Below are 15,861 nucleotides of genomic sequence, written 5' to 3' on the forward strand. Positions count from 1 at the left end.
GGAATCCTGGGCAGAGCCTTGCAGGCTGGTGCCTCCTGGCCAAAAGTAACCTCTAGAGACTGCTTTTTTTGCTTCAGGGATGCTGCTGCTGTCACAGCCATTCCACATCATCTACGTTATAGACTCCACCTAATTTTTTTAAACTAGACCATCTGTCTGCCTAATTTACCTGTCTTGGCTCCAGATGACTTGACTGTTTTGCCAAAAATTAGGCCCCTCTTCAAACAACTCAGATGCATTATGATTTAAAAAGAACAATAATGGCAAATAATGTGTAACTTTGAAGACCATGGTTCTCAATTGATGTGATTTGTAGGTGGGACATGGTGGCTCACACCTGTAATCCCAGCACTTTGGGAGGCTGAGGCAGGCGGATCACCTGAGGTCAGGAGTTTGAGACCAGCCTGGCCAACATGGTGAGACCCCATCTTTACCAAAAACACAAAAATTAGCTGGGCGTGGTGGCATATGTCTGTTTCTGTAATCCCAGCTACTCAGGAGGCTGAGTCAGGAGAATCACTTGAACCCGGGAGGCGGAGGTTGCAGTGAGTCAAGATCGTGCCGTTGCACTCCAGCCTGGGTGACGGAGTGAGACTCTGTCTCAAAATTAAAAAAAAAAAAAAAAGATTAGTCTTACCACATTTGTTTTGTTGTTCTTGTGGGGTATTTGTTTGTTTTGGAGATGGAGTCTCGCTTTGTCTACCAGGCTGGAGTGCAGGGGCACGATCTCGGCTCACTGCAAGCTCCACCTCCCAGGTTCACGCCATTCTCTTGCCTCAGCCTCCCGAGTAGCTGGGAGGACTACAGGCACCTGCCACCACGCCTGGCTAATTTTTTGTATTTTTAGTAGAGACGGGGTTTCACCGTGTTAGCAAGGATGGTTTCGATCTCCTGACCTGCCCGCCTCCGCCTCTCAAAGTGCTGGGATTACAGGCGTGAGCCACCGCGCCCGGCCTGTGGGGTTTGTTTGTTTGTTTTAAGACAGGGTCTTCCTCTTTTACCCAGGCTGGAGTGCAGTGGTGTGATCACAGCTCACTGCAGCCTCCACCTCCCTGGCTCAAATGATCCTGCCACCTCAGCCTCCTGGGTAGCTGGGACTAATTTTTTCTAGGTACGGGGTTTTGTCATGTTGCCTAGGCTGGTCTCAAACTCGTGGCCTCAAGCAGTCTGTCTGCCTTGGCCTCCCAAAGTGCTGGGATTAGGTGTGAGCCACCGTGTCCAGCCCATTTTTTTTAAACACCTGTAAACTTTCTGTAGTCTGTCTTCGTATCTTCCCTGCTAGTATCTTTGTGCATTTTCTCAGTGATTTAATATTTGAATGCAAAGTTGTGGCATTGCATATAGACTGCCAAAATACAGTCCAAAGGTGAGGGTTAGGATGGTATTCTTTCACACTTGATCCTTGTTTTTGGTCACTCTTGGAATTTTCAGGGGTAGAAAATTTCATTCCCTTTGAGGTATGCTGGTAATAATAATGGACTCCAGTATGGAAGTGTTGGTTGGACTAAATATGCTAATCACCTATTTGTGTTACTAAAAATTGCCTCTCAACAGAGGAGACTTTAGCTTCATCTAAGAAAGTATTAGTGAGTTTTGTGGAGTTTAGCTAATTGTGAGATGGATTTCCTCTTAGAAGATGTACCTCATGTGCCAAATTGCTTGGAAACTTTTTTTTTTTAATACATTTTGATTGAGGCAGTGGCATGATCATAGCTGTTGCCCAGATAGGAGTGCAGTGGCATGATCATAGCTCACTGCAGCCTTGAACTCCTGGGCTCAAGCAGTCTTCCTGCTGCAGCCTCCCAAGTAGCTGGTACTATAGGCGTGTGCCACCATGCCCAGCTGATTCTTTTATTTTTTTGTAGAGACAGGATCCTACTATGTTGCTCAGGCTGGTCTTGAACTCCTGGGCTCAAGCAAGTCTCCCACCTCGGCCTCCCAAAGTGTTGACATTACAGGTGTGAGCCACCATACTCGGCTTTTTTTTTTTTTTTTTTTTTTTTGAGACAGGTTGTCACTGTGTTGCCCACACTGCAGTGCAGTGGTGTGATCATGGCTCACTGCAGCCTTGTCCCCCACCTGCCCCAAGCGATCCTCCCACCTCAGCCTTCCAAGTAGCTGGGACCACAGGCACACAACACCATGCCTGGCATATATATGTATACGTGTATATATATATATATTTTTAGATGGAGTTCACTCTGTCTCCCAGGCTGGAGTGTTCTGGGCTCACTGCAACCTCGGCCTCCCAGGTTCAAGTGATTCTCCTGCTTCAGCCTCGCGAGTAGCTGGGATTACAGGTGCCTGCCACCATGCCCAGCTAATTTTTGTATTTTTAGTAGAGACGGGGTTTCGCCATGTTGGCCAGGCTGGTCTGGAACTCATGACCTCAGGTTATCCACCCACCTCGACCTCCCAAAGTGCTGGGACTACAGATGTGAGCCACCATGCCTGGCCTTTTTTTTGTTGTTGTTCTTCTTCCCTGAGACAAAGTCTTCCTCTGTCACCCAGGCTGGAGTGCAGTGGTGCGATGGTGGCCCACTGCAACCTCCGTCTCCCGGGTTCAACCAGTTCTCCTGCCTCAGCCTCCTGAGAAGCTGGGATTACAGGTGCATACCACCATGCCCAGCTAGTTTTTGTATTTTTAGTAGAGACTGGGTTTCACCCCGTTGGCCAGGGTGGTCTCGAACTCTAACCTCATGATCCACCCGCCTGGGCCTCCTAAAGTGCTGGGATTACAGGCGTTAGCCACTGTGCCCGGCCTGCCTGGCTAATTTTTATGTATTTTGTAGAGACGGGGTTTTGCCATGTTGCCCTGACTGGCTTTGAACTCCTAGGCTCGAGCAGTCCTCTACTGTGGCCTCTCAAAGTGCTGGATTGCTGGTGTGAGCCATCACACCTGGCTATATTATTTGGAAACTCTTTTTTTTTTTGAGACTGAGTCTTGCTCTGTTGCCCAGGCTGGAGTGCAGTGGTGCAATCTTGGCTCACTGAAACCTCTGCTTCCTGGGTTCAAGCGATTCTCCTGCCCCAGCCTCTTGAATAGCTGGGATAACTGGCACACACTGCTACACCTGGTTAATTTTTGTATTTTTTTTAGTAGAGACAAGGTTCCACTATGTTGGTCAGGCTGGTCTTGAACTCCTGACCTTGTGATCCGCCTGCCTTGGCTTCCCAAAGTGCTGGGATTGCAGGCGTGAACCACTGTGCCCGGCCTATTTGGAAACACTTAGTTCAAATTTAGCTCTTTATTTCACTTGGGATTTTATTTTATTCTTTTTTTGAGACAGAGTCTCACTCTGTCGCCAGGCTGGAGTGCAGTGGCACGATCTTGGCTCATTGCAGCTCCGCCTCCTGGGTTCAAACGATTCTCCTGCCTCAGCCTCCTGAGTAGCTGGGTTTACAGGCCTGCACCACCATGCCCAGCTAATTTTTGTATTTTTAGTAGAGACGGGGTTTCACTATGTTGGCCAGGATGGTCTCAATCTCTTGACCTCGTGATCCGCCCGCCTTGGCCTCCCAAAGTGCTGGGATTACAGGTGTGAGCCATTGTGCCTGGCCTGGGATTTTCTTTCTTTCTTTCTTTCTTTTTCTTTAGAGGTAGGTTCCACTCTACCTTTGCTTGAAGCTTGACAGTTCATTTTGTAATTTAGGGTGAAAAGATGCCATCTAACAAAGTATTCCATTATTCGACTAAAAAAACTGTTTCATTGCTATGCTTCTAGGATTTTCAAAGGTCAGTAAAAGCTCATTTTGCCAGTTATCTTTTTTTTTTTTTTTTTTTTTTTTTAATGAGACGGAGTCTGGCTCTGTCGCCCAGGCTGGAGTGCAGTGGCGCGATCTCAGCTCATTCCAACCTCCGGCTCCTGGGTTCAGGCGATTCTCCTGCCTCAGCCTCCTGAATAGCTGGGATTACAGGCGTGTGCCACCACGCCTGGCTAATTTTTGTATTTTTAGTAGAGATGGGGTTTCGCCATGTTGGTCAGGCTGTTCTCAAACTCCTGACCTCAGGTGATCCACCTGCCTTGGCTTCCCCAGTTATCTTACTAAACTGGAAAGCATAGCCTTTACTTGTGGCATGAACAAACTTAATCAGTAAGACCACTACGTGCTAAAGATACGGAAATAAACTGTTAGAGAGCCATTACTGCAGCCATAAGAATTAATTTTTTTTTTTTTTTTGAGACGGAGTCTCGCTCTGTTGCCCAGGCTGGAATGCAGTGGCAGGATCTCGGCTCACTGCAAGCTCCGCCTCCCGGGTTCATGCCATTCTCCTGCCTCAGCCTCCTGAGTAGCTGGGACTACAGGCACCCGCCACCACGCCCGGCTAATTTTTTTCTTTGTATTTTTAGTAGAGACGGGGTTTCACGTGTTAGCCAGGATGGTCTTGACCTGCTGACCTCGTGATCTGTCTGCCTCGGCCTCCCAAAGTGCTGGGATTACAGGTGTAAGCCACTGCGCCCAGCCAAGAATTAATTTTTTGGTAGTTTGAATATGTGTGCCATTATTTGGTTGCAATATTGCAGTGGAGTGTTTTGTTTTGTTTTTTTTTTTTTTTGAGACGGAGTCTCGCTCTGTCGCCCAGGCTGGAGTGCCATGGTGCGATCTCGGCTCACTGCATGCTCTGCCTCCCAGGTTTGCGCCATTCTCAGCTTCCCAAGTAGCTGGTACTACAGGCGCCCGCCACCACACCCGGCTAATTTTTTGTATTTTTAGTACAGACGGGGTTTCACCATGTTAGCCAGGCTGGTCTCGATCTCCTGACCTCGTGATCTGCCCGCCTTGGCCTCCCAAAGTGCTGGGATTACAGGCATGAGCCACCGCGCCTGGCCTTTTTTTTTTTGAGACAAGATCTCTCACTCTGTCAAGCAGGCTGGAATGCAGTGGCACAATCTCAGCTCAGTACAGCCTCAAACTCCTGGGTGAGTCTCCCACCCTGGCTTCCAAAAGCGTTAGATTACTGGTGTGAGCCTGGAGTACTATTTTGCTACTTACAAATCTTTAGTCCTTTATATATTTAGCAAATGTGTGAAAAAATAAATGAATGTTTTGTTATTGGCTTGATGGTGGACATTTATGGAATGGCTCAGTTAGTGACATGACATGAACAGGTGTTTTGTTTCTTTCCCAATTTTTTCTGTCTTCAGTTTTCCCTCATTTTTTTTTCATACTATATGCGTATTTGTATGAATTTAGTGTTTCATAAAATGATTTGTGCTTTTCTTTTAGAATGATTACGGACCAGAAGCCAAAGAACAAGATGCGCTAGTGGACAGATTGCTGACCAGGGGCTTGAGAGCTGGGTTCTATTTTCCCTCCTCAAACTGACTTTGCAGCCACGGAGAGGTAAGTGCTATTTCCGTTTTTTCTATCTTAAAAATGGTAGTAATATAACCCTCCTGGAGTTGGAGGATTTGTTGGCTAATTCTTGAATATAGGGGATGCAGGATATCAGGTGATTGAGAGCATACAGGCTTCATAATCAGAGTCCTGGGTTTGAAACTCTTTACGATGATATACTAGCTGGGTAATATGGGGCAAGTTACTTTAACCTGTCTACTCCTGCAGTCCTCACTTGTGAGAGAATAACACCACCAATCTCAGAGACTATTCTCCGTTAATGAGAATGTGTTTTGTAAAGCGTTAAGTACTATTCTGAACATGTACATAGAAAGATCCCAGGAAATTGTGGCTGCTTTTCTGTAGAAACCCTTGGAATGTGTATTTTGACTATTGGCAAATGAACTGAAAAGAAAGTCCATGACCTGTGGCTACTTGTAATTTTGATGAGAAACAGATGGAATCCTGTTCTTGGGGAACCTGGTATCCTGGATAAAAATTGTCTTAATTTGAGTTAGCCTAGCTCATTGCCCATTTTGCGTCAGAGTGTGACAGTGATTATCATTTTAATTTAGCCTATAATTTTTGCTATAAAATATAATGGACATTATATGGAACTTGGAACAGACCTTTTATAAATATTGGAATCTACTATGCTTTGGGATCTCATAAACAACAAAGTGGGATTCTGGTTGTAAAAATTATCTCTTCTCACGGTACCGGAAGGCACATTTTTTTCAGACCCTAGAAAAATGTGAAAATAATTTAATCGTACATGTGTAATGGCAAAAAGGAATGTAGAAGTGGAAATTACAAATGCCAGGATTAGATAAGCTTATGTGAATGAATCATCTAAATGACTACTAAGATTTTTCTTACAAGCTCTGCCTGGAGCAAATCAAGAGAAGGGAATAGGAATGAAAGTTCTGTTATTCTTCAAACCTTTATTTTCCAAATGGGCAACTTGTTATCCTGCTAGATGGGAAGGAGAAGGTCTGTGGTAGTATTCTGTCACTCCAAAAATAACTTATGCCCTGCAGGTTCTTTTAGGAGTGTTGACACAGAGTGCATACCAATAAGTTGCTGAAAAAAGAATGCTGATTTAAAAACTATTGAGAAATCGAACCTTTAAGAGTTTAGGGAATGGGTTTATAGGAACACGTTAATCACTTTCAAGTGTTATGACTAGCTTAATTGCTTAGATCCCTGTTTCTCAAACTGGGTTATGAATACCCTTAGGGAATCAGGTGGTATGATTTCGGGGTACTTGGAGTCACAAGAAAGATAAACATGACCCATCTTCCTAGAACTTCAGTTATACTCATAGAGGAGGTGGTGAGTTAAGTAATTTAACTGGTCAGTGATTAAATATTAAATATTGGCCAGGCACGGTAGCTCACACCTAGTACGTTGGAAGGCCAAGGCCTCCCAAATCCCAGTAATCCTAGTACTTTGGGAGGCCAAGGCAGGTAGATCACTTGAGGTCAGGAGTTCCAGACCAGCTGGCCAACATGGTAAAACCCCATCTCTACTAAAAATATAAAAACTAGCCGAGTGTGGTGGCGGGTGCCTGTAATCCCAGCTACTTGGGAGGCTGAGGCAGGAGAATCACTTAAACCTGGGAAGCAGAGGTTGCAGTGAGCCAGGATTGTGTCACTGCACTCCACCCTGGGCGACAGAGTGACTCTGTCTGCCCCCCCCCACCCCCCCCAAAACAACAAAAGACTGGGCGGGGTGGCTCACGCCTGTAATCCCAGAACTTTGGGAGGCTGAGGTGGGCGGATCACAAGGTCAGGAGTTCGGGACCAGCCTGGCCAACATGGTGAAACCCCGTCTCTACTAAAAATACAAAAAATTAGCTGGGTGTAGTGGCAGGAACCTGTAATGCCAGTTTCTCGGGAGGCTGAGGCAGAAGAATTGTTTGAACCTGGGAGGCGGAGGTTGCAATGAGCTGAAATCAGTGCACTCCAGCCCAGGCAACAGAGTGAGACTCTGTCTCAAAAAAACAACAAAAAAAACCCCAAGAAGACAATTAGCTGGGTGTGGTGGTGTGTGCCTGTAATCCCAACTACTCTGGAGGCTGAGGCAGGAGAATCGCCTGAACCAGGAGGCAGGCAGAGGTTGCAGTGAGCCAAGATCACGCCACTGCATTCCAGACTGGGTGACAGAGCAAGACCGTCTCAAAAAATAAATAAATAAATAAATAAATATTAAATATTGTTATATTAAAACAAATAGACATTTTTGGAGCAGAATGAAAACTGTATGATTAAGATAACATAGGTCTTCAACAAAATGAGCATGAGTGCCTGAGGGTGGGAAGTTCTCTCTGTATAGGTTCTATAGTGGATATGTTTGAGAAGCAATACATTTGAGCTATAGAACAGCTTTGCTATCCTGCTCCTTACTTTGTCCTTGTAGTATTTGTGTAGGGAAAAACTCTCAAGCCCAGGTTTTTCCTTTGCTTTCACGTAACAACCACCATCAACACAAAAGAAGACTTACGGGGCTGGGCCCAGTGGCTCATGCCTGTAATCCTAGCACTTTGGGAGGCCAAGGTGGGCAGATTGCAAGTCCAAGAGATCGAGACCATCCTAACCAACATGGTGAAATCCCATCTCTACTAAAAATACAAAATTTAGCCGGGCGTTGTGGTGCGCGCCTGTAGTTCCAGTTACTGGGGAGGCTGAGGCAGGAGAATCGCTTGAACCCGGGAGGCGGAAGTTGCAGTGAGCCGAGATCATGCCACTGTACTCTGGCTTGGCGACAAGGCGAGACTCCATCTCAAAAAAAAAAAAAAAAAAAAAAAAGACTTACGTGACCAAAGATGGGGTGGAGGGATTTTCCTCACACACCAAACAGTGGATGCCAACTAGGTGTCATCCAACACCATCTACCCAAGATGGTGTCAGATCCCACACGTTTAGGGTTCAGTCCCATAAGACCACCTGTCCTTCCTACCAGTCACAAGCCCATTCCTTCAGAGCTTCTGACCAACTGGCTTCAAGTTGAGTTTCCCACGACCTCTTTCTTGGGTTCCATTAGTTTGCTAAAGCAGTTCACAGACCTCAAGGAAACACTTCTTTAGATTTCCCAGTTTGTTAAGAGGACTACTTTATTTATTTATTTTTGAGGCAGTCTCACTGTGTCGCCCAGGCTGGAGTGCAGTGGTGTGATCTCGGCTCACTGCAACTTCCCCCTCCCAGGTTCAAGCAATTCTCCTGCCTCAGTCTCCCGAGTAGCTGGGATTACAGGCGTTCACCCCCACGCCTGGCTAATTTTGGTATTTTTAGTAGAGATGGGGTTTTGCCATGTTGGCCAGGCTGGTCTCAAACTCCTGACCTCAGGTGATCCACCCAGTTCGGCCTCCCAAAGTGCTGGGATTACAGGCATGAACCACCACGCCCAGCCAAAAGCATCTTTTTTTTTTTTTTTTTTTTTTTTTGAGATGGAGTCTTGCTCTGTTGCCCAGGCTGAAGTGCAGTGGTGCAGTCTTGGCTCACTGCAAGCTCCGCCTCCCAGGTTCACACCATTCTCCTGTCTCGGCCTCCCAAGTAGGTGAGACTACATGCGCCCACCACCACACCCAGCTAATTTTTGTATTTTTAGCAGAGACAGAGTTTCACCTTGTCAGCCAGGATGGTCTTGATCTCCTGACCTCTTGATCTGCCTGCCTCGGCCTCCCAAAGTGCTGGGATTACAGGCGTGAGCCACTGCGCCCAGCCAAAAGCATCTATTCTTAACTGTGTGTTTTACAATTACTAAGTATTGTTATTAACATATTTCTCTTAAGTGGCATTTAAGAATTACATTTTTTCCATATGTCCTTGTGGATAGAGGAAAAAAAAAGAATTACATTTTCTTTAGTCACGCGTTGTGTTGCATGCCTGTAGTCCTAGCTATTCAGGAGGCTGAGGCAGGAGGATCGTCTGAGCTGAGAAGGTTGAGGTTGCAATGAGCCGTGGTCCCACCACTGCATTTCAGCCTGGGTGACAGAGTAAGACCCTGTCTCAATAAACAAATAAGTAAGTAAGAATTAAGTTTTCTGAGGCTGGGCATGGTGGCTCATGCTTATAATCCCAGCACTTTGGGAGGATGAATTTTATTTTAATCCCATTAGGACTCCAAGTCCTGGCCATGCAGCTTAATAGCTATATGGCCTTGGGCAGTTCTATTAGAGGTGACTTCCTTGGGCTTCCCTTTCCTCTTTTTTTTGAGAGATGGAGTCTCGCTCTGTCGCCAGGCTGGAGTGCAGTGGTGCGATCTCGGCTCACTGCAGCCTCTGCTTCCCGGGTTCAACCGATTCTCCTGCCTCAGCCTCCTGAATAGCTAGGACTACAGGTGTGCCACCATGTCTAGCTAATTTTTGTATTTTTAGTAGAGACGGGGTTTCACCATATTGGCTGGGCTGGTCTCAAACTCCTGACCTCAGGTGATCCGCCCACCTCGGCCTCCCAGAGTGCTGGGATTACAAGCGTGAGCCACCGCGCCCAGCCAAGTTGGTTATTGTATATATTTTGCATTAAACTGAACTTCGATGACCACCAGATAATACAAATGTTAATGAACTAAACGGAAATATTGTGCCATAGGAAAATGGGTTAGATTTATCAGAAAATCTGTTGAGCAGTAGAGAAGTGGGTAAGAAAACAAGGTCTCGTTGCATGTTGCAAGGGATATAAAACCCTAACCCATTTAAAAAGATGAATGTCAGCCTGGGCAACTTAGTGAGACCTTGTCTGTAAAAAAAAAAAAAAAAAAAATGTAGCCAGGGTGGTGGTGCACACCTGTAGTCTCAGCTACTTGGGAGGCTGAGATGGGAGGATCACCTGAGCCCGGGAGGTTAAGGCTGCATGCACTCTAGCCTGGGTGACAGAGTGAGACCCTGTCTTAAAAAAAAAAAAACAACAAAAAAACGGAAGGCTGTTAACCAGCAAAATGCTTATGAGAGAGGTTTTTTAATAGCATAATACCAAAAAGTTAATTATTATGGAATAAAAGTAAAGAAAATCCCAAACTAAAACCTGGCGTATAGCAGAAGCTCAATAAGTAATTATTTGGATGAATGAATGCCTAGGGAAAAAAGACTAAACAGACGTGGAAATCATCAGTCAAAACTAGTAGTGTGAGGGTAGTTTGGTTTGGGGGTCACTTTTTGTTGGTTTTGTATAGTTTGTGTAATTTTTTTTTAATGCAAATACGTTTTTTTCTTTTCTTAGATTAAAGCAGAATTACCAAAATCTGGCTATAAAAATATTTAACAATAGGTGACTGGTTAAATTATGATACATCCCTATAATAGAATGTTGTTGGTTTTTTTTTGAGATGGTGTCTCCCTCTGTCACCTAGGCTGGAGTGCAGTGGCGCGATCTCTGCTCACTGCAAACTCCGCCTCCCGGCTTCACACCATTCTCTTGCCTCAGCCTCCTGAGTAGCTAGAACCGCTAATTTTTTGTGTTTTTAGTAGAGATGGGGTTTCACCATGTTAGCCAGGATGGTCTGGATCTCCTGACCTCGTAAGCCGCCTGCCTCTGCCTCCGAAAGTGCTGGGATTACAGGCGTGAGCCACCACGCCTGGCCTTATAATAGAATGTTGTGTAGCCATTATGTATAAAAAATATGTTGAAATGGCAAGATATTTGAAACAAAGTACAAAGAAAGCAGATTATCAAACAATATGTATGGTATGATCTCCTGAGAGTAAGTATATGTGTATATTGGGGAGGGGACTGCGAATTTGAATATAAGCCAGAACGTGTGTATAAAACCTATAGGTAGGTTTCTTTAAGCTTTCTCCTGTTGCCTGTATTGCATAATTTTTAAAGGAAAAGGGAATGCAGTACAGTAGGAAGTAGCACTGAAACTTTCTGATAAAGGTAATGAAATGGGCTGGGCGTGGTGGCTCACACCTGTAACCCCAGCACTTCGGGAGGCCGAGGTGGGTGGATCACGAGGTCAGGAGATCGACACCATCCTGGCTAACACAGTGAAACCCTGTCTCTACTAAAAATACAAAAATTAGCCAGGCATGGTGGCGGGCGCCTGTAGTCCCAGCTACTTGAGGAGGTTGAGGTGGGAGAATGGTGTGAACCTGGGAGGCTCTGTCTCAAAAAAAAAAAAAAAAGGATAATGAAATGATAAAAGGTGTTTTTGCCTAGTTTACTTGGCAGTAATGTCTAGACTTCTTTTTTTTTATTATTTTTTGAGACGGAGTCTCGCTCTGTTGCCCAGGCTGGAGTGCAGTGGCGCGATATTGGCTCACTGCAAGCTCCGCCTCCCGGGTTCATGCCATTCCCCCGCCTCAGCCTCCTGAGTAGCTGGGACTACAGGCGCCCGCCACCACGCCTGCCTAATTTTTTTTTTGTATTTTTTTTAGTAGAGACGGGATTTCACTGTGTTAGCCAGGATGGTCTCATCATCTCCTGACCTTGTGATCCGCCCACCTCGGCCTCCCAAAGTGCTGGGATTACAGGCGTGAGCCACCGCTCCCAGCCAGTCTAGACTTCTTGAGTGGAATCGAGAGGGCCACTGGAACAGTTATAGAAGTGCAGCCAGGAGGAGAGTAAGGCAGGAGGAAGCTCCTGCATCTGCCCAGCTGTTAGAGGGGATTGAGGTTGCAGAGGCAGTTCTTGCAGTGATCCTCACTTAAATTTGGTCTTAAACTTTCTTTAAATATTACCCAAGTAATGTTTAGTTTCATTCTTTGGAAGAGTCTAATGATTGTAGAATTACATTAGAACCTAAAGAATCCCTTAACTTTGTTTTCCCAGAGCTGAAGACTATTAATAGTCTGGTGTGTTGACTTCGCGCTTTTATTAACAGGCATGTACATATAATACAACTTTTTAAACAAAATATAATTGTGCTATGGAAATTTTCTGTAACCACCACATTTAATATAAGAACATGAGGGGGAAATACTTCAAACAGTGCAAAATGTTAATAATGAAAAGTAATCCTCAGTCCTGCCTCTGATCTCTCATTTTTCTTCCTCAGAGGCAATAAATACCAATTTCTGATGTATCCATCCAAAGAAAATTCTGCGTATATTCAAATGTATGAGTTTATGTATCTTTTTTTTTTTTTTTTTCACTCTGTTGCCCAGGCTGGAGTGAGAGACGTGATCTTGGCTCACTGCAACCTCCACCTCCTGAGTTGAAGTGATTCTTGTGCCTCAGCCTCCCAAGTAGCTGAGATTACACACATGTGCGGCCATGCCCAGTGAATTTTTGTAGTTTTAGTAGAGATGGGATTTCACTGTGTTGGCCAGGCTGGTCTCGAACTCCTGGCCTCAAGTGTTCCACCCGCCTCGGCCTCCCAAATTGCTGTGATTACAAGCATGAGCCAATGTGCCTGGCCAAGTTTATGTATCTTTTTAAAAAAGCACAAATAGGCCGGGCATGGTGTCTCACGCCTGTAATCTCAGCACTTTGGGAGGCCGAGGCAGGCGGATCACCTGAGGTCAGGAATTCGAGACCAGCCTGGCCAACATGGTGAAACCCCATCTCTACTAAAAATACAAAAATTAGCTGGGCGTGGTGGCAGGCGCCTGTAATCTCAGCTACTCAGGTGGCTGAGGCAGGAGAATCGCTTGAACCCGGGAAGTGGAGGTTGCAGTGAGCCGAGATCGCACCATTGCACTCCAGCCTGGGGGACAAGAGCAAGACTGCGTCTCAAAAATAAATAAATAAAAATAAAAGGCCAGGCGTGGTGGCTCACGCCTGTAATCCCAGCACTTTGGGAGGCCGAGGTGCGTGGATCACCTGAGGTCAGGAGTTCAAGACCAGCCTGACCAACATGGTGAAACCCCATCTCTACTAAAAATACAAAAATTAGCCGGGTGTGGTGGCACACGCCTGTAATCTCAGCTACTCGGGAGGCTGAGGCAGGAGAATCGCTTGAACCTGGGAGGTGGAGGTTGCAGTGAGCCGAGATCGCCATTGCACTCCAGCCTGGGCAACAAGAGTGAAACTCCGTCTCAAAATAAATAAATAAATAATAAAAATAAAAAATAAAAAAGCACAAATAGTAGCTTACTATACACGTTGTTCTAGACATTTGAGTTGTTTTCAATCTTTGTTTTTTTGTTGTTGTTTTTTTTTATTTGAGACGGAGTCTTGCTGCTCTGTCACCTAGGCTGGAGTGCAGTGGCATGATCTCGGCTCACTGCAATCCTTGCTTCTCAGGTTTAAGCGATTCTCTTGTCTCAGCCTCCCGAGTAGCTGGGATTATGGGCACATGCCACCATGCCCGGCTAATTTTTGTATTTTTAGTAGATACAGGGTTTCGTCATGTTGGCCAGGCTGGTCTCAAACTCCTGACCTCAGGTGATCCACCTGCCTCGGCCTCCCAATTGCCCTGGCCTCCGAACTGCCCAGGCTTCCTGAAGTGCTGGGATTACAGGTATGAGCCACCACGCCCAGCTTGTTTTTAATCTTTTGCCATTAGAGAAAAATACCCTAGTAGTAGATAGCCTTCTTATATACACATCTTTAGGCTCGTGTACTAGTGTAAACATAGAGAATTGCTTGTATATTCCTAGAAGAGGGAATGGCATGTACAAAGGCCCAGAGGCAGGAAAGGAAAGACCTAGAATGTTCTGGCTACTGAAAGAAGTTCAGTGTGATTAGAGGCGAGTATGTCAGGCTGGATGCAGATCTGCTGATAGGGCCCTGAAGCACTTGGTAGGCCATGTGAAAGAGTTTGGACTTTAAGAGTTTTCAGCATGGTGGTTTCAGAAGGGAAGTCTTCTTGCTGATAATGGATTTACATTTTAGAAATTCGTGGCTGCTGTGTGAAAAATGGTGGGTAATGGAGCAAGAGGGGAAGCAGGGAAACTGTTTAGAAGGCCATTGCATTGGTCCATGCAAAATGTAATGCTGTCCTGACTTAAGGTGGGATAACTGGGATTGCTGTTTGTCTAGTTTGTTAAATTATAATGATTATTTTAAATTAATTTAGAGACAGAGTCTCGCTCTGTTGCCCAGGCTAGAGTGCTGTGGTGTGATCATAGCTCACTATAACCTTGAACTCCTGGCCTTAAGTGATCCTCTGGCCTCAAGCTCCTGGGTAGCTAGGAGTGTAGGTGCGTATCACCAGGCCCAGCTAATTTTTTTTGTAAAGATGGGGTCTTACTGTGTTGCCCAGGCTGGCCTTCAACTCCTGGCCTCAAGCAATCCCCTCCTCCCAGGCCATCCAAGGTGTTGGGATTACAGGTGTGAGCCACCATGCCCAGCTTAGTTTTTTAATTATTTATGTATTTTATTTTTATTTTATTTATTTATGTAATTATTTATTTATTTATTTATTTATTTTTGAGACGAAGTCTCGCTCTTGTCCACCAGGCTGGAGTGCAGTGGCTCAATCTCAGCTCACTGCAGCCTCTGCCTCCCGGGTTCAAGTGATTCTCCTGCCTCGGCCTCCAGAGTAGCTGGGATTACAGGTGTGCACCACCATACTCGGCTAATTTTGTACTTTTAGTAGAGGCGCCTGCCCCAACGCCTGGCCAAATTTTTTTTTTTTTTTTTTTTTTTTTAGTAGAGACAGGGATTCACCATGTTGGCCAGGCTGGTCTAGAACTCCTGACCTCAGGTGATCCACCCATGTCGGCCTCCCAAAGTGCTGGGATTACAGGCGTGAGCCACTGCACCAGGATTTACTTATTTTTTATTTATTTATTTATTTTTGAGATGGAATCTCGCTCTTTCGCCCACGCGGGAGTGCAGTGGCGCTATCTCGGCTCACTGCAAGCTCCACCTCCCGGGTTCACGCCATTCTCCTGCCTCAGCCTCCCGAGAAGCTGGGACTACAGGCGCCCGCCACCGCACCCAGCTAATTTTTTGTATTTTTAGTAGAGACGGGGTTTCACCGTGTTAGCCAGGATGGTCTCGATCTGCTGACCTCCTGATCCACCTGCCTCGGCCTCCCAGAGTGCTGGGATTACAGGCGTGAGCCACTGCACCTGGCCCGGCCTTACTTATTTTTAATTAGGTTGGAATCCTATTCTGCATCCTCCTTTGTAACCTTGCTGCGTGTTGTGAACATTTTTCCTGTTAGATAATCTTTTTCTTTTTTTTTTTTTTTTTGAGACAGTCTCACTCCGTCTCCCGTGCTGGAGTGCAGTGGCATGATCTAGGCTCACTGCTACCTCTGCCTCCTGGGGTCAAGTGATTCTTGTGCCTTAGCCTCCCAAGTAGCTGGGATTACAGACATGCTCCACTAGGCCTGGCTTATTTTATTTTATTTTATTTTTATTTATCTTTTTCAGACAGAGTCTTCCTCTGTTGTCCAGTCTGGAGTGTGGTGGCACGATCTTGGCTCGCTACAACCTCCGCCTCCCAGGTTCAAGCGATTCTCCTTCGTTAGCCTCCGGAGTAGCTGGGATTACAGTCGTGCACCACCACACCCGGCTAATTATGTACTTTTAGTAGAGATGAGGTTTTATCACGTTGGCCAGGCTGGTCTAGAACTCCTGACCTCAGGTGATCCACCCACCTCGGCCTCCCAAAGTGTTGGGATTAC

At 45.8% G+C, this 15,861-nt stretch overlaps 1 protein-coding gene across 3 annotated transcripts in view; it reads left to right on the top strand.

The window, feature by feature from the left end:
* Positions 1-15,861, top strand: part of CTCF (CCCTC-binding factor) — a 76,899-nt gene that overhangs the window by 3,639 nt on the left and 57,399 nt on the right. For 2 of the 3 annotated variants that reach the window (XM_511035.9, XM_063797259.1), the window contains exon 2: positions 5,230-5,346. The gene's annotated coding sequence lies outside the window, so the exon portion shown is untranslated. Of the gene's footprint in view, positions 1-3,790; positions 4,923-5,229; positions 5,347-15,861 lie in introns of those variants that run through there. The other variant, XM_054669431.2, reaches the window with a different exon arrangement.

This window comes from Pan troglodytes, chromosome 18, assembly GCF_028858775.2.
Source record: "Pan troglodytes isolate AG18354 chromosome 18, NHGRI_mPanTro3-v2.0_pri, whole genome shotgun sequence".
Classification (NCBI taxonomy): Eukaryota; Metazoa; Chordata; class Mammalia; order Primates; family Hominidae; genus Pan; species Pan troglodytes.